This window comes from Littorina saxatilis, linkage group LG8, assembly GCF_037325665.1.
Source record: "Littorina saxatilis isolate snail1 linkage group LG8, US_GU_Lsax_2.0, whole genome shotgun sequence".
NCBI classification, from domain to species: domain Eukaryota; kingdom Metazoa; phylum Mollusca; class Gastropoda; order Littorinimorpha; family Littorinidae; genus Littorina; species Littorina saxatilis.
Genome location: NC_090252.1, coordinates 66,868,379 through 66,886,551, shown reverse-complemented (window position 1 = coordinate 66,886,551; position 18,173 = coordinate 66,868,379). Strand labels below are relative to the sequence as shown.

The 18,173-nt window shown below is 43.3% G+C and overlaps 1 protein-coding gene and 2 non-coding genes across 3 annotated transcripts in view; 1 reads left to right on the top strand and 2 right to left on the bottom strand.

The window, feature by feature from the left end:
* Positions 1–18,173, top strand: part of LOC138974214 (uncharacterized) — an 89,317-nt gene that overhangs the window by 8,260 nt on the left and 62,884 nt on the right. The gene's annotated exons all lie outside the window — the stretch shown is intronic.
* On the bottom strand, positions 16,166–16,284 carry LOC138974950 (5S ribosomal RNA). The gene has a single exon (XR_011458465.1). It is a non-coding gene; the product is annotated as a 5S ribosomal RNA (ribosomal RNA).
* On the bottom strand, positions 16,295–16,365 carry Trnag-gcc (transfer RNA glycine (anticodon GCC)). The gene has a single exon. It is a non-coding gene; the product is annotated as a tRNA-Gly (tRNA).

The following is an 18,173-nucleotide window of genomic DNA, read 5'->3' as shown; positions in this document are numbered from 1 at the left end:
CGCTGTGCTAGCTTTTCTGTTTGTCCCCAACGGTTGGGCTTGGTGAAATAGAATCATGAGAATTTTGATGTGGTTTATTGAGACGGCAAAAGCAAAGGAAAAAAAGGAAAACATGTACAGAGGAGGGCCCGAAGGCGGGAGGCTGTGTTCGCCTTTGTTTTTGTCCACAACGGCTGTGCTGGGAAAATAAAACATGAGAATTTGCCGCGGCTTTTGGGAACGGCAAAAGCGATAGTCTACCAGCCAGCCTTCTATGTCATGTATGAAACCTGGAAATGTCTGTTCCTGTAAACTTTTATGACGGAAATGTAATCTACAGGGTACGGAGAGTCAAATTAGCTTGGTTGCCTAAAGATGCACTTTGGGAAATTCTCAGAATCCAAGATGGCCGCCCAACGGTCATCTTGAAGATGGTCAATATATAACTTTTGATCCAGATGGGCTAAAGAGTCGTGTAATACCTCAATATAGGGGTTTTTGATGTCAGCGAGTTCATTTCTGAGGTTGGTTTGTCAATCCTGTCAACAGAATCCAAGATGGCCGCCAAGATGGCCGTCAAAATATCTAAAAACACATTTTTCGCCATATCTGGGTTTCTAAAGCAGCTAGATTCATGATCTTAGTGCTGACCATGTTTCCAAAGGCTGGAAAGCTGTTCTGATATCACCCAGATGCAAGATGGCTGCCAAGATGGCAGGTAAACGTCATTCACGCTCAAATTAATGTCACACAAAAATAAGGAAAACGCCATATTGTTTGTCTTTTGTCTGAAAGAACATGTTAGCATCCAGTTAAAGAGGCAACTTTCAGAAAAGCCGATGGGTCTCGATGGTGGGGATGGACAAGAAGGAGAGCAAGCACAAAGAGGAAGGTAAAAGAAGACGAGCGATGGACGCAGCAGACCGGACGAAGATTGCAGAGGAACTGCAGAAGCACTCGCACCCTCTCATTGTTGATTCCACTGACCTGTACAACATCGTCAACGGGCAGATCGCGCCAGCAAAAGTAAATGTCCAAGATGCACTGAAGATCGGCAGCACTCAAAGTGAGCAGTTCGCCGCTTCGCTTCACGGCACATTCCATGGCCCGATCGAGAGGAAAGTGAAGACCATGCAGGAGATGAAAAAAGTAGTGGTTGTGAAAGACAAGGCCATCTTTGACATTGAAACATTATTCGTACGGCTTCAGATCATTGGGCAACAACGTGGTGTGAAGGCGAAAAACATCTTCAAGTACGAACTCAGTCCCGTACCTCCATCTCTCATCGACGAGTTCGGGTGTTTGAGGAAAGGAGAAAAGGCTGTGCTCGTCAAGTGTCTTGGTGTGCCGGTAAACAACGCACCTGCACCAGACGTGGTGCTGGTCGACGCCAGCCAGCTCCTGTAACCATGTTGTGTGGCCTGTTGCGGGGACAGCAGGAGATCTTGTCGCGAGTTTCGGCGCTCGACTGAGCCGCTATCCTCCAGCAGCACAGAAACTGGTGTTGTTTGACAGGTACCATGAGAATCAGCCAACTGCGAAGGACCACGAGAGGATGAGGAGGGCAGGGGAAGGATCAAAGGACTTCCGTCTGACACCCACAACCCCCCTCCCACACAGAGAAGCTATCATGAAGAACGCCAACAACAAACGCCTCCTCAGCAACATCCTCTGTGGATATCCTCTGCAGAACAACGTGGAGCTTGTCAGCAGTTTCGATTGTCTTGTCACTCATGAGGAGGCGGATATCACGCTGTGCAGCTACATGCTGAAGGCTGCAGCAGGCGGGTCGGAGACGATCAGGGTGCTGTGTGACGACACTGATGTGTTCGTCCTTCTCGTGTACTGGGCATGGAGGAAGAGGATACAGAAGAGCATCCAGATGGAGAAGTGGGACGGCACGGTGCTTGACATTCGCGCAACAGTGGACAAATTGGGGGACAAGTGTGGTCAGCTACTCGGCATGCACGCCTTATCGGGCTGCGACACCGTGTCGTACCCCTGTTACAAGGGCAAGAAGTCGGCGCTCAAGGTGCTTGGAAACAGCGACATCCCAGGCCTGCAAGATGTCCTTGGGGAGCCAGACGTCAGTCATGACCAACTTAAGGCCACTGCCGACTCATTCTTCCTCGCGCTGTACAGTCAGAAGAAGGCCAAGTCCCTCAATGGTGCAAGATCCAAACTGTATCTGAGCAGGAATAAACCACCACCTCTGAAGAGGCTACGACCAACAGATTGCAACCTGAGGCTGCATGCTCTCCGAGCACATCTGCAGATGATGTTGTGGAAGGCAGCAGACCAGAAAGATCCACCAGCCGAGGCTCATGATATCCGCTGCTTCGGATGGGGTGTCGATGAATCTGGTGCTGTAACACCATCGCTGTCTAATGCGCCGATAGCACCGCAGCAGCTCTTAGATGTCGTGAGCTGTAGTTGCAGCGCCGAGGGGAAAGCGTGCAGCGAGAAGAAGTGCAGTTGCCACAGTGGGAGACTTACGTGCACTGAATACTGTTATTGCGAGGGAGGAGATGCCTGCTGCAGTCCTTACACGGAGCATGAGCCTGTGGTGGAGGAGGAGGACGAGGAGGAGGAAGAAGAGGAGGAAGAGGAGGAGGAGGAGGAGGAAGAGGAGGAGTTTGTTGAAGACGACCAGTAAAACGAGAAAGAAGCTGACAATGAAGAAGGAGATATGGTTTCAAAGTTTAAATCGTTTGTTTGCTGTAACGCTAGAGCAGTAGATTTCTATTTCGGTCGTGGCGTGCCAGCTAAACTGCTTTAGGACATGGACTTTCCCACATGGACTTGATTGAGGTCCTGAAAGTTGCCTCTTTAACTGGATGCTAACATGTTCTTTCAGACAAAAGACAAACAATATGGCGTTTTCCTTATTTTTGTGTGACATTGATTTGAGCGTGAATGACGTTTACCTGCCATCTTGGCAGCCATCTTGCATCTGGGTGATATCAGAACGGCTTCCCAGCCTTTGGAAACATGGTCAGCACTAAGATCATGAATCTAGCTGCTTTAGAAACCCAGATATGGCGAGAAATGTGTTTTTAGATATTTTGACGGCCATCTTGGCGGCCATCTTGGATTCTGTTGACAGGATTGACAAACCAACCTCAGAAATGAACTCGCTGACATCAAAAACCCCCATATTGAGGTATTACACGACTCTTTAGCCCATCTGGATCAAAAGTTATATATTGACCATCTTCAAGATGACCGTTGGGCGGCCATCTTGGATTCTGAGAATTTCCCAAAGTGCATCTTTAGGCAACCAAGCTAATTTGACTCTACATACCCTATAGATTACATTTCCGTCATAAAAGTTTACAGGAACAGACATTTCCAGGTACTCTTTTTGGCAAGTAGACTACGAATGGAACAAGTTGATACAACTGTGAGGTAAGATCGAAGGAGGGAAAATCTGCTAGCTTTTTTTACACAATGGTGGAGCTGGTATTTTGAAATCATAAGAATTCTTCGTTATATTGTTTGGTATATCGGTTTTTTTACGGCAAACTGAAACTGAAACTGAACTTTATTACAGGCTTTAGGCAAATTTGTATGACTCTATTTTACCCACAAAATCTGGAGAGAAAAAACAAAAGCTAGCACAGCTCCAAGCCTTCAGGCCTTCCTCGATCCAATAGGGGGGAATGTCAGATGGCTTAATCTTACAACCTATCTTTTAAACGGCAATGGTAAAAGTCGAAAATGTAGCGAGGACGATCCGACTGCGAGAGTCTCTACTACTACTAGCTATTGTTTCTGTCCACAACGGTACGGCCGGTGTAACACGAAATTTTTACTCCACGAAAAATTTACTCCGGAGTAAATATTTCGTACGAAATTCTTACTCCGAGTACACTTTTCGTACGAGAAAAGAACTCCCCAAGGCACGAAAAAATTACTCCCTCCACGAAATTTTTACTCTCCATTTTTTTTATTTCCAGTAAAAATCTCGTATGCAAAAATGGGATGCGGGTGAAGGGATAATGCCAATAAGTGATCTCGCGCACACGAATGTCGCGCTACCCTCCTTCCACCCCTTCCACCACCAAGACTAACAGGGGACAAGGGAGTAAACATTTCGTACACCTGGCATGGGAAGTTAAATTGCTCGTGTTGGGGTGAAGTAATTTATTCGTTATTTATTCGTCAGGGGAGTAACATTTTTGTACGAAATGTTTACTCGGAACTCACCTGTCTTGGGGAGTAATTTTCTCATGCAATGGGGGAGTGCTTCTTTCGTAAAGGGAGTAACTTTTTCGTACGAAATGTTTACTCCGGAGTAAAAATCTCGTGGGAGTCATTTTCTCGTGTTACACCGGGCAGAGAAAATGAGATCATAAGAGTTTGCCGTGGCTTTCAAGTTGAGAACAGGTCGAAAAGAAATCCTAAAGGCTGAGAGGCTCTGTTAGGTTTGTTTTTGTGCACATCGGGAGCGCATGAAAAATGAAGCCATGGGATTTTTGTGTGAGATGTTTTTTGAACGGAAAACACAGGAACGGTAAAGCTAGATGCAAAAAAGTTGAGAACAGGTAGAAAAAGCCTTAAGGCTGGGTGTCTCTGTTAGCTTTCTTGTTTTACACAGAGGGAGGGCTGGGGGAAGTCAATCATGGGAATTTGGTGTTTGTAATTTGTTTGTAACGGAAAAGAGAGGAACACAGCGAGAGGGCTGGGGAAATGAAATCTGCTGTGGCTTTCTAGCCGAACCGACGTGGGTAGAGAGTGACGTTGTTAAGGGAACGCCTGGAGGATGACGACAATGGAAGGATGGGTGAACAAATATGAAATGTAAGTTTATGGTAGAGAGTGACGTTGTTAAGGGAACGCCTGGAGGATGACGACAATGGAAGGATGGGTGAACAAATATGGAGTGTAAGTTTATGGTAGAGAGTGACGTTGTTAAGGGAACGCCTGGAGGATGACGACAATGGAAGGATGGTTGAACACATATGAAATGTAAGTTTATGGAACGTGTCATTTATTTGACAAAGCAAGTCATTCTCAAGAACATCGACCAAAATAGTGGTCTTCATGACGGACAGACAGACAGACACATAAATATGAGACAAATACAACAAATACAACAACAACAACAACAACAACAACAACAATTAGAGGACTTAAATGAGTTAGCATTCAAAGTCTGGTAGGATGGTCAGTCGCAAACGAATACTGGAAGAGGGGGGGGGGGGGTGTGGATGGATGCAAGGTGTTCTTCATCTTGTATAGTTCATACTAGGACAAGGCGGACGGGTCACGACCCCATTCGCCGCTTCCGAACTCGCCGCTTCCCATCTTGCCGCCAATTATCTTGAGTTTTGCAAGAGAGGCGATTCGCCGCTTCCCATCTTGCCGCCAATTATCTTGAGTTTTGCAAGAGAGGCGATTCGTCTGTCACACGCACGCACACACACACACGCACGCACACACATACACACACACGTACGCACACAGTTTATGGCTTTGCCAGTTTATGACGTTGCCACACACGCACGCTCGCAGGAACACACACTCGCAGGCACACACACATACAAACATGTCATGTGTTGTCGAACATCGCGACAAACATCCTTTGTTTACGCATTTCCAATGCATTTTTTCTCCGATCTTTTTGTCAATTCTAAACTGGAACTCGTTGTAAAAAATACATTTTCCTCCACGACTGGTGGTCGCGACCCGGAGAGCCATGGTTGTGAAGTGACTTTCACAGAACAGAAAAACAGAAAACTCAGGAAAAACTTAGGTAAACGTGTCAATTTATTTTAACCTGATTTGCACGAGAAACGTCAAAAGTAAACTTCATTGCATAGGATACGGTAAACTCAGGTAAACCTCAGGTAAACGTGTTATTTTTTTATAATCTGTTTGCACGAGAAACGTCAAATTCATCGCATGAAATACACGGGGGCGAGATGGCACTGCTTGGGGGGGGGGGGGGGGGGGCGAGATGGCACCCTTGACAGTTTGAAAGCAAGTAGACCGTGAAGTCGGCGACTACAAAGCGGCGGCGAGATGGGCGGCGGCGAGTCGGTACCTCGCCGGCGGAGGCACGTATAAAACAGTAATGGTAGCCGGCCCAAGGCACGTATAAAACAGTAATGGCAGCCGGCCCAAGAAAGAGCTGTCCCTTTGATCCGATTTGAATTATTCGTAACGCCCTCACGTGTCACACAATCGAAATAACTATTGATGTGATGAAAGAGATAATTGACCCTCAACTCTCCTTCGCTTTTCAAAAAAAAAGGCCATTATTGAAAAGATACAAACAATAGCCTTGTCGTGGCCTGACTTCTACTGATAACGTTTCGTTGCGTTCTCAATGGCCTCTTAATCTATTAGGGAGATTAACTGGTGACACGCTAATTACAATTGTATTTTATACCGCTACAGCAGGAAACCAGAACAGGGAAAAAAACACTCACGTACGCCCGCACATACACACATGCACACACGCACATGTACGTACGCACGCACACAAACACATACACGCACGCACGCTCGCTCTCACACACACACACACACACACACACACACACACACACACACACAGGCCTGAGAGTCGGACGGCTCTGCTAGCTTTGGTTCTTGTCCACAGCTTTGGGGCTGGGAAATGAAATAATGAGACTGTTCTGAGGATTGTAGGTGGATAGACTTGAAGTAGAGATTTCAATCAATCAATATGAAGCTTATATAGCGCGTATTCCGTGGGTACAGTTCTAAGCGCTTGTCGAAGAGTTGTCAACACAGGACTAACAAAGAAACTAACATCTACAGACGGACACGAACCCTATCACACACTAGCAAACCCTGATAAACATACAACAAACAACTGTTTAACAACAATGTACACATCAATAGCTAGGTCCAAACAAAATAATATTAAACACAAAGAAAACACCTCTCACAGAGCACAGCACAAGAATGTCTTTTGGGGCAAACACATCACGTCGAACATGAAAGTCGCAGCCAGCTACGGGAAGAACTGAGTCTTCAACCTACTCTTGAACGCGTCAAGAGAGGGGCTCTGGCGAAGCTCAAGCGGCAGGGAGTTCCAGACGGAGGGGTCTCATCATGAGACTGTTCTGAGGATTGTAGGTGGATAGACTTGAAGTAGAGATTTCATCATGAGACTGTTCTGAGGATTGTAGGTGGATAGACTTGAAGTAGAGATTTCATCATGAGACTGTTCTGAGGATTGTAGGTGGATAGACTTGAAGTAGAGATTTCATCATGAGACTGTTCTGAGGATTGTAGGTGGATAGACTTGAAGTAGAGATTTCATCATGAGACTGTTGTGTGGATTTTAGGTGGATAGACTTGAAGTAGAGATTTCATCATGAGACTGTTGTGTGGATTTTAGGTGGATAGACTTGAAGTAGAGATTTCATCATGAGACTGTTCTGAGAATTGTAGGTGGATAGACTTGAAGTAGAGATTTCATCAGGGGACATCGAAGGGGAAAGAGAACGCTGCTCGGAATGGTAAATTCTAGATAGAGGGTTTATCCAACTGGTGTTGTCGACATAAGACATAATGCACACTTTTGTACAAAACCTTGGAATACGAAAGGGTTGATATTCTAAAACTCCATCATCCACCCCCCCTCCCAACGAATGGTCACCAACAACCACCCTAACCCTCACCCTACCCTAACCCTCACCCCACCAAAATCCACTCACACAGGTATGTTATATTCTAGTCAGAACACGTGACGGAACGTACAGAAAATAACTAATTCTCACAGTCGTTCATTGAGATTCTTCAGTGTTAGAACTGGGTTACTTGTTTCCAAAACAGAAATGCAGTTTGGTTTGAACATGTTATTTCCTATTGTCAAAACGCAACTACAGTTTGATTTGAGCTGTTGCCAAAACGGTGCTGCCATTTGCTTTGAAATGTGTACGCTCTACTCCTGTGACTCATACAGCCTCGGAGATTCGGAAGCAATTGTGTGATTAGACATCGATGATGATCGTCAAATTGTATCGTTGCATGAAATGCAAAATTCGATTTGGAAAATGTACCATGTATCTTCCAAACATGTGTATGGACATTCGACTTGTTCCGTTCCAAGCCTGAGTCTGGGAATTAGATTGGCCTGCATTCTTTCTATCATGAACCGTCTCGATGGCAAGTTTATGTGTGTGTAAACTTTATTCACAGATTCTGTCTGGTCTAGGAATATTTCTTCTTTTCACCGCGTAATATGATAAGCCATATACCACTCAAGGAAATGACTCGCCTCTCGTCGTCGTTAGCGCCTTTTTGACCAACACTTCTTCCAAAATCCACCCACGTCAAGTGTTTTCTTTTCTTTTTCGTTTTACTCTTTTTTTTTCTCGTTTTTTCATGCCAGCAGCTTTCCCAGCCACTGACTATATGACTGTGCCGTATCGAAGAACTGCAAGCTGTGTTGACTGCACCGCATGCCCACTGGAACACTGCCTCTTTGTCCGCTGTCTCGCTTCGCTTCGCAGCCATCAGCAGAAAGGGTGATTTTCGGGGAGCAGAGGAAAATATAAGAGTTTGCCCAGCAAAAAGAACAAGTCGCGTAAGGCGAAATTATTACATTTAGTCAAGCTGTGGAACTCACAGAATGAAACTGAACGTAGTCCGCCGCTAGTGCAAAAGGCAGTGAAAGTGACGAGCCTGTTTGGCGCGGTAGCGATTGCGCTGTGCTTCATAGCACGCTTTACTGTACCTCTCTTCGTTTTAACTTTCTGAGCGTGTTTTTAATCCAAACATATCATATCTATGTTTTTGGAATCAGGAACCGACAGGGAATAAGATGAAATAGTTTTTAAAACGATTTCGGAAATTTAATTTTGATCATAATTTTTATATTTTTAATTTTCAGAGCTTGTTTTTAATCCAAATATAACATATGTATATGTTTGTGGAATCAGAAAATGACGAAGAATAAGATGAAATTGTTTTTGGATCGTTTAATAAAAAAAATAATTTTAATTACAAGTTTCCGATTTTTAATGACCAAACTCACTCATTAGTTTTTAAGCCACCAAGCTGAAATGCAATACCAAACCCCGGGCTTTGTCGAAGATTGCTTTGCCAAAATTTCAATCAATTTGATTGAAAAATGAGGGTGTGACAGTGCCGCCTCAACTTTTACAAAAAGCCGGATATGACGTCATCAAAGGTATTTATCGAATAAATGAAAAAAAACGTCCGGGGATATAATACCCAGGAACTCTCATGTCAAATTTCATAAAGATCGGCCCAGTAGTTTAATCTGAATCGCTCTACACACACAGACAGACAGACAGACAGACACACACACACACACATACACCACGACCCTCGTCTCGATTCCCCCCTCTATGTTAAAACATTTAGTCAAAACTTGACTAAATGTAAAAACCAGCCTAAAGCTTTGAACACTAGTGTTTGCGCAATGCTGTTCCACGAAGGGACGGGGACAGCAGGACCACACAAAATTAAAGTTCCATTTTTATCTTCTTTTCTTAGAGGGGGGGGGGGGGGGGGGGGAACTAGCGTCTTTAAACAATTTTAAGGAAAACGAATGCGTGGAGTGCTGAGCCAGAAACCTAACACACGTAACCACGCCACTGTAAATTATCTCCTGTTCGAACCACAAAGAAAGACACCCAAAGGGCAGCAATCTGTGAACAATGGGAAAATTGTCATTTTGAAAATTGGCCATGATTTGCATCATTTTGTGTCGTTGTTTTTGGTGTTGAAATTGGAGGGTCCGTTTTCCTAAACTAAATGGCGTGCGGAATACTACTCCTTTTTCTTCGTTCTATGGTTATGTTGTGTTTGTATGTGTGTGGTTTCCTTTGTTTCCTAGTCTTATTCTTTGTTTCATCCATTCCTTCTTTATGTTGTTTTCCCATTTTGTGTGTTTTTCTTCATTATTTGTTTTAATTATTTCTGTTTCTTTTTTGTGTTTTTCTTTGTATATTTGCTTCGGGTAGTTTGCGAAGTTTACAGGCAAACACAAATCTGAATAAAAACCGTCTTTGTGTGCCTTTCAAAAGCAAGAATATGAACATCCTGGTTTTTGGATCCTCTAAAGATCCATTGATGGGGTCTAGGGACCCCTACACATTCAAGTTGTGGGCCCAGGGCCCTCCAGGTTAGGCATCCGTTGTGAGCCCTTTCTTACCGCAAATAAAAGCCAGACCAGACCTATGGTGACTAAGAAGACAATCTATGCGGTTGGTAAGCTTCCGTTAATATTATCGGTAATATTTCAACCATGTGAATCGTTAACACATTCGGAGCTGCTATACAAACAGAGATATTTAGAGAGACGGAGAGAGATAGCGAGAGAGATAGAGAAAGAGAGAGGGGAAGAGTGAGCCAGAGACAGATACCGAGAGAGAGGCACACAGAGACAGAGACAGAGAGAAAGAAAAGAGAAAGAAATACACATAGACAGACAGACAGACTGACATTTTGAAGAGGAAATCTGTGATGCTAACGAAAATCACCCATGCTCACGCCCACAATGACCCATTACGCTCTCCAAGAAAAACACATGCGCTCCCCTTGCGCCTCTGCATGGATTTCTACGCGATGGCCAGGGACTATTTACTTCAGATTCTTCTTCCGCGGTGGGGAAATAGATTTCAATGTTTGACATTTGTGCTTTGCGCCGGTAATCCGATCGGTTCCGCGTTATTGTGAGCAGTTTTCTTTGGACGAGTATGGAGTGAGAGAAAGGCGGATGGTTTGATTCGACAAGAACATCGATTTCTCTTTTCTTGGACTGAGGGAGGGAAGATTGGAAATTGGAGATTGGAGAGAGAGAGACAGAGACAGACAGAGACGGAGACAGAGAGAGAGAGACAGAAAGAGAGAGAGAGCGAAAGAGCGAAAGAGAGAGCGACAGAGAGAGAGAGAGAGAGAGAGAGAGAGAGAGAGAGTCGGAGTCGGAGTCGGAAATTTTATTTGTTAGGCCTCCGGCCCATAACAAGACTGGTGACACATTATACAAGCGAACAATGGTTAAAATAAGCAGAAAAAGCAACATTATGGACCTGCATCTTGCAACTGAGCATTTTCCAGAGAATCAGTGCGAAATCGTAGTGCTTTGTAAATATACGTTGCTAACTGTCTTACCACTTGGCCATTTGTTGAGGATAGTAATTGGCACATTCTAAACATGGATGGGTTCCGATAATACTTTGAGGCTATTAATTCAACTCTGATCTCATTATATGCGGGACAAACAAGTAAAAAATGTACTTCCGTCTCCAGTGTATCATCTGAGCACAAAGGGCAAAATCTGTCTACGTTATTCACATTGGGTTTATACTGTAAATAGTGGTTATTTAAGGGTGACATACCAAATCTGAAACGTGCTAACATTCTTCTCAAATGAACATTTCTTATCTGATACAAATAACCACTCATACACAATGACTGCTTAAATAATGAATACACATTATAAAAAACGTGTGATTCAAGGGAACTATGCCAATCCTGTCTAAAGCAATCGACAAGTCTTTGGCGAAATTCTCTTACAAACGTGGAAATATCACCAACACCTTGTGCTTCCCACACTTCACCAAATCCATACTTGTACAAAACATTACGAACGTTACAAGCCCATGTCGTGTAATTTTGCCTTTGTATAGACAGTAGCATATTATACACTTTCTTGGGGTACCTGTTGCCATCCATCCGAGTTAATCGAAGCCAAAACTTCATACACTTTATGTGCGTCACCACAAACAGAGGATAACGTCCTGTTTCACCGTAAACTATATGCCTTGGTGACTTCGAATGGACACCGACAAACCTTTTAATGGCAGACAAATGTACTCTTTCAACAATTTGTTGATCAGCAGAGAGTCCCCAGACCTCCGAACCGTACGTCAAGATCGGTTGTATTTGACTGTCAAACAGTTTAAAAAATGTATCAGGAGAATATTCCCCAATACTCCAAAGAAGTTTGAGGATAGCTGATACTCCCTTTCTCGCGCGATCAGCAAGGTCGTTTAGAGTGTGGGAGAAAGAGATTCTTGTGGACATATAGACTCCTAAATATTTATACATGTTTACAACTTTCACTTCACTATCACCAAAGAACCATTTTTCTCGTAATGCTAGATGACCACCGTTTCTAAACACAACTATGTTCGATTTAGCCATATTTACGACTACCTGAAGCTTCTTTGAGGTGGTCAATAAAACATTTAGCTGGTTTTGCAAACCGATGACACTATCAGAGATTAAAACCACATCATCCGCAAACAACAAAATCAATAATTCGACTAAATCCGGTGACAATTGAATACCGTGTCTTCCATTTGCCATAATGTCTTTGGTTAATTCGTTAATAAACAATGAGAACAAAATCGGTGAGCAGTTTTCACCCTGTTTTAGGCCGACTGGACACATGAATACATCTGAAAGTTCACCTCCTGCTCGAACACACGTTTTCACTGTCGTATACATACTTTTAAGGGCTAAAACAATCTTTCCACTCATGCCATTCTGATCCAGTACTTTCCATAGTTTATCCCTGTGAACAGAGTCAAACGCTTTCCGAAAATCTATAAAGGCTGCATACAGTTTTCTATGTCTCAACAACTGTTTCTGTACGGTTCCAAACAGTGGAAATATGTGATCCACTGTAGAGTGATCTTGGCGAAAACCAGCTTGCTCCTCCCCAACAACTTCGTTCTCTTCTATCCAATCAGAAATACGTTTATTCAAAATAAAACTATATAATTTGCTGCATACATTCAGCAACGAAACACCTCTATAATTATCCGGTGAATCAATATCTCCTTTCTTATGAATTGGGTGCAAAATCGAGTGTGACCATTCATCGGGAAACAAACCGTTGTCAAATAAATGATTAAAAAAATTGGTCAAAAAAGGCAAAAGTATATCAATACCATTCTTATAAAACTCGTTAATCAACCCATCTGGGCCAGCTGCCTTTCCATTTTTTAGCGCCCGGGCTGCACGCATTACCTCATCATGTGTGATCAATTGGTTTAAAGAGTCACAATTTCTCAGCTCTCCTTGCTCAAAACTTTGATCACCTTCATTACCTGGGGTATTTGTTTCCGCAGGTGGTACGGTACCAAAAACATCGCGAAAATGCTCATACCACTGTTCCATCGATATGTTGCATTGTCCACCAAGAGATGGTCGCACTGAACGGACTGTTTCCCAAAACTTTTTAGGGTCCTTTAAATTTGCATGCAATGACTCAACCACAGAATCTTTATATAATTCCTTTTTTTGCCTCAACAACTCTTTATATTCTCTGCGCTTCTGAGAATACTGCAATCTGTCTTCATCTTCGTCCGAATGGCTAGCCCTGCGAAGGAGTTGCCAAACAACTTGACGGCTCTGCCTACATTCAAGATCAAACCAAATTCTTCTTTTTTCTGAGCCGACAAATATAACCTTTCTCATGCATTCTCCAGCATAAAACAAACTTTCATTAAACTTTGCAAGCGACTGGTTGACATCAATATCAATGAGCACCGTTGCTTCTTCAATAATACCTTTAACATGGTCGCTCTGCATGTGACAGTGAAACTCTGCACATTTCTCTTCGTTCCATTGGTATTTCGAACAAGAATATTGTTTACCATGGGTTTTGGGGTAACACACGCCATTCTTAGTGGCAATAAACAATTCCACCAATAAATGTTTGGTCTCAACCATGGGCACAACTTTTAAATGTTCGCAAAGTGAACGTAATTTTTGAGAAACAATAAAATAATCAATAACGCTGCTGCCACTTTGTGATATGTATGTGAAATTTCCAGGGAAGCCTGCTTTCTGTAATCCATTCAGAATCACTAGACCAAATTCTTCGCAAATGTTAAGAAGGTATCGGCCAAACGCATTCACAACTTTGTCCATGGAAACTCTCGGCATCTTAAGGTCATCAATGTCACTGACGCGGGCAGTAATGTCGGAAAGATCAGCAATCGGGTCTGTGTTTTTAACGTTCAGAGATGCAGTTCTTGAGTTCAAATCACCACAAATTATCATTGGCAGATCTCCACATTCCCTCACAGCTTCTAAAAGACTATCTTCAAGAAGTGAAACACCATTATATATATCTGTCTCTTCGTAATATGGGGCTGATTCTGGTGGGAGATAAGCACCGATTAGCAAACAGTCAGTGTCGATCCCCAAGACATGGTGAGACAAAGAGAGAGAGAGAGAGAGAGAGACAGAAAGAGAGAGAGAGCGAAAGAGCGAAAGAGAGAGCGACAGAGAGAGAGAGAGAGAGAGAGAGAGAGAGAGAGAGAGAGAGAGATGGCAATGACAATGACAATGACAATTCTTTATTTTACGAGGGTGACAGAATAAGCATTGGTATACTTGTTTGCATCTGGCCCTCGCCCTAAAGAGGGACTAAATCTACTATAATAACTACTACTACATACTTACATAATTAATGAAATAGTATAAGTTTATGTACATAAGCGCATCATATGATATGAAACATTGTAGTTTATAGATATTCATGACAAGGCGCAAAGCAACAATTTGCAAGTCAATTAGAGTCAGAATACTATGCAATAGTACATCAACTCTGCAAGACAATGAATATTATGCAGAACATCATAATTTCTTTAACAAAACAATAAATCAAAAATGAGTGACTGTGTCCCAAAGGACATAACAATCAAGAATATACTATTTTCATTAAATGTGATATATATTTGTTTTTGAAAGAATCTGTGCTGGTAGCTTCTCGTAAGGCATTCGGAAGAGCGTTCCAGACGGCCACCTGAATAAACTAGACTAGACTTAAATAAGTCTATCCTAGGAAGAGGAGTGTTAAATTTCATTAGGTGGTGTGAATTCTTCAAAGAGAACTTTGAACAAATGGTTTGGGGTAGAGTTTCGGATATAATTTTATGCATAACGATTCCTTTGTTAGAGGTAAGATCCCTAAATGTATGTAGTCTAACTCTGTGAGGGTAGTGTGCTTTAGTAATACTACTTTTAGTGCTCTTTTATGTAATCTGCTAAGTGGTTTTAAGGAATTTTCACTTGCTGAGTCCCATAGAGTGGATGCGTAATCAATAACAGATTGAATATGAGCAATGAAGAATAACTTTCTGGTGTGGCAGTTCAGGAAGTGTTTAATGCTAGATAAGAGATACACTTTTTTTGACACCACTTTACTAAGTTGCTCTATGTGGGTTGACCAAGACAAGTTGTTATCAATATTTACACCCAGCAGTTTGTGATGGTCGACTTTTTCCACTATTTCACCATCTATCATTAAAGCAGGACCAGCTGAACAAATATTCTGGCGTTTTTGTCTTGTTGTTATGACCATATAATTGGTTTTCTTTGGGTTAAGAGACATATGGTTTAGTTCAGTCCACTCTGTCAACTGGTTTAAACTCCTTTGAATTGATTCTGATAAGCGAGTTAAATTTGTGTTGCTGGAGTGAATTATGGTGTCATCTGCAAAAAGTTTACATACATTTTGAATATGTAGGGGGAGGTCATTAATGTATATAGAGAAGAGGAGTGGTTCTAAAACCGATCCTTGTGGTACACCGTATTTTACTTCTTGCATGCTCGACGCCGAGGCATTTGTTTGTACAGTTTGTTGTCTGCCGGTGAGAAATGAACTAATAAGTTTGACAGTTTCGATTCCGACGCCATACAATGCAAATTTGCTCAGTAATAACGTGTGATCAATAACGTCAAAGGCTTTAGCAAAATCAACAAAAATGGCACCACAGAATTCATTGTCGTTTATTTTCTCCAGCCATTGATCAACAAGAGAAACTAAGGCAGTATGGCAGGAATGGTTAGCTCTAAAACCCGATTGTTTAGGGTGAAGTAAATTGTTTTGGTTAAAATGCGTTAGAATATGTTTGTTAATGTGTTTTTCAAGTGGTTTTGATAAAACAGACAATATTGAAATTGGCCTATAGTTTGATGGGTCTTTCTTGTCACCTGATTTGAACAGAGGAATGACTCTAGCCTGTTTCAGGGCGACTGGGAAATAATTGTTGTCTAAACAAAGATTATAAAGGTAAGTGAGTGTTTCAGAAATTACAGGGGCTGACAATTTAAGAATCCTACCATCGAGGCCGTCGATTCCCCAGGAGCCTGTTTGCTTAAGATGTGTAAGTGCGTAAAAAACTTCAGGTACTGTAAGTAGAGGAACAAAAATGGATGCCAACTGCACCCGGTGTTCCCAGGCGGTCACCCATCCAAGTACTAACCGGGCCCGACGTTGCTTAACTTCGGTGATCGGACGAGAACCGGTGCTTTCAACGTGGTATGGCCGTTGGCAAAAGTTGAGTGCATCGACCGGGAATCGAACCCTGGTCACCCGCGTGGCAGGCGAGTATTCTACCACTAGACCACCGATGCTGCAAAAGTTAAGTGCAAGAGAGAGAGAGCGAGGGAGAGAGAGAGAGAGAGAGAGAGAGAGAGAGAGAGAGAGAGAGAGAGAGAGAGAGAGAGAGAGAGAGAGAGAGAGAGAGTTTGTTTGTTTGCTTAACGCCCAGCCGACCACGAAGAGCCATATCAGGGCGGACAAAGGAGAGAGAGAGAGAGAGAGAGAGAGAGAGAGAGAGAGAGAGAGAGAGACTGACTGACTATTAGGGTTTAACGTCCTCTTAGACCAACTGGTCTATATTGGGACAGGTATTGGTAATACGTTGAAGATATGGTGTGATACTTTGATTCGAACAAGCCCGCTGTGGCTGTCTTCTTCGACACACCAGCATTGGGTTTGTCTCGTCAAAGTATCGAAATACGATCATGATAATTAGAGACGAGAGATGATGCATGCGTGTCTTCGTGTTTTCCAAGCCCTGAGACTTTCGCTGTGAACGTGGGATCTTTTTCGTGCGCATGTGTGCACACGGGGGTGTTCGGACACCGAAGAGAGTCTGCACAAAGTTGACTCCGAGAAATACATCTCTCGCCGAACGTGGGGATCGAACCCACGCTGATACCGACCAACTGGCTACAAAGCCAGTGCGCTACCAACTGAGGTACGTCCCCGCCCCAGAGAGAGAGAAAGAGAGAGAGAGAGAGAGAGAGAGAGAGAGAGAGAGAGAGAGAGAGAGAGAGAGAGAGAGAGAGAGAGAGAGAGAGAGAGAGAGGGACATAAAGGCAGACAGACAGACAGAGAGCGGAAGACAGACAGACAAAGACAGAGAGAGAGAACTTCCCGTGTAAACACATTGCCTCTTGATCTCGCATCTGGCAACGTTTGAATGTGCGAGGAGGCCATGTCTCCACTGGGGACTGACACCAACACCAGAGCATGGATACTTTGTGCAGAGCGGGGATTGGTATAAAGTAATTTCCTAATTGACACTGGTGGCTTTTTGTTAAAGCAATGCATCAAGACATGTTCACGCTGCACAGCAAGCATTCAGGATGTTGATTGTTGGTATGTGTGTAAGTGGAGGGTGGCTTTATCCCGCATAACAAATGGCTAGATCCGAGATGGTGAACCGACATGCTTGTTGCCGAAAGAACAGTGTCTTTATGAGACGTCAGCTGTACCTGTGTTGGGGGGGGGGGGGGGAGAATCCAACCCGTCTAGAGGCACACAGTCAATCATTTCTTCTTCTTCAGCTTCTTCTGCGTTCGTGGGCTGAAACTCCCACGTACACTCGTGTTTTTTGCACGAGTGGAATTTTACGTGTATGACCGTTTTTTACCCCGCCATTTAGGCAGCCATACGCCGTTTTCGGAGGAAGCATGCTGGGTATTTTCGTGTTTCTATAACCCACCGAACTCTGACATGGATTACAGGTTCTTTTTCGTGCGCACTTGGTCTTGTGCTTGCGTGTAGACACGGGGGTGTTCGGATACCGAGGAGAGTCTGCACACAAAGTTGACTCTGAGAAATAAATCTCTCGCCGAACGTGGGGACGAACTCACGCTGACAGGGAATCCAACCCGTCTAGAGGCACACAGTCAATCATTTAATTTTAGATATAAACTAATATAACATAATAAAGATATAGACTCAAGTTGACGTACAAGAGTGAAATAACCACGAAAGAGACAGAACAGTTAATATCGACCACGTCTGGGCAAAAAAACCGGGTATACGTCTTCCCCCTTGAACTCGTTTTCTTATCTTGCTAATGGGCTTTTTAGAAGGATGCAGAGAAACCTTTCTTATGGACAGAAGCACAATTGACAGATGATTCTTC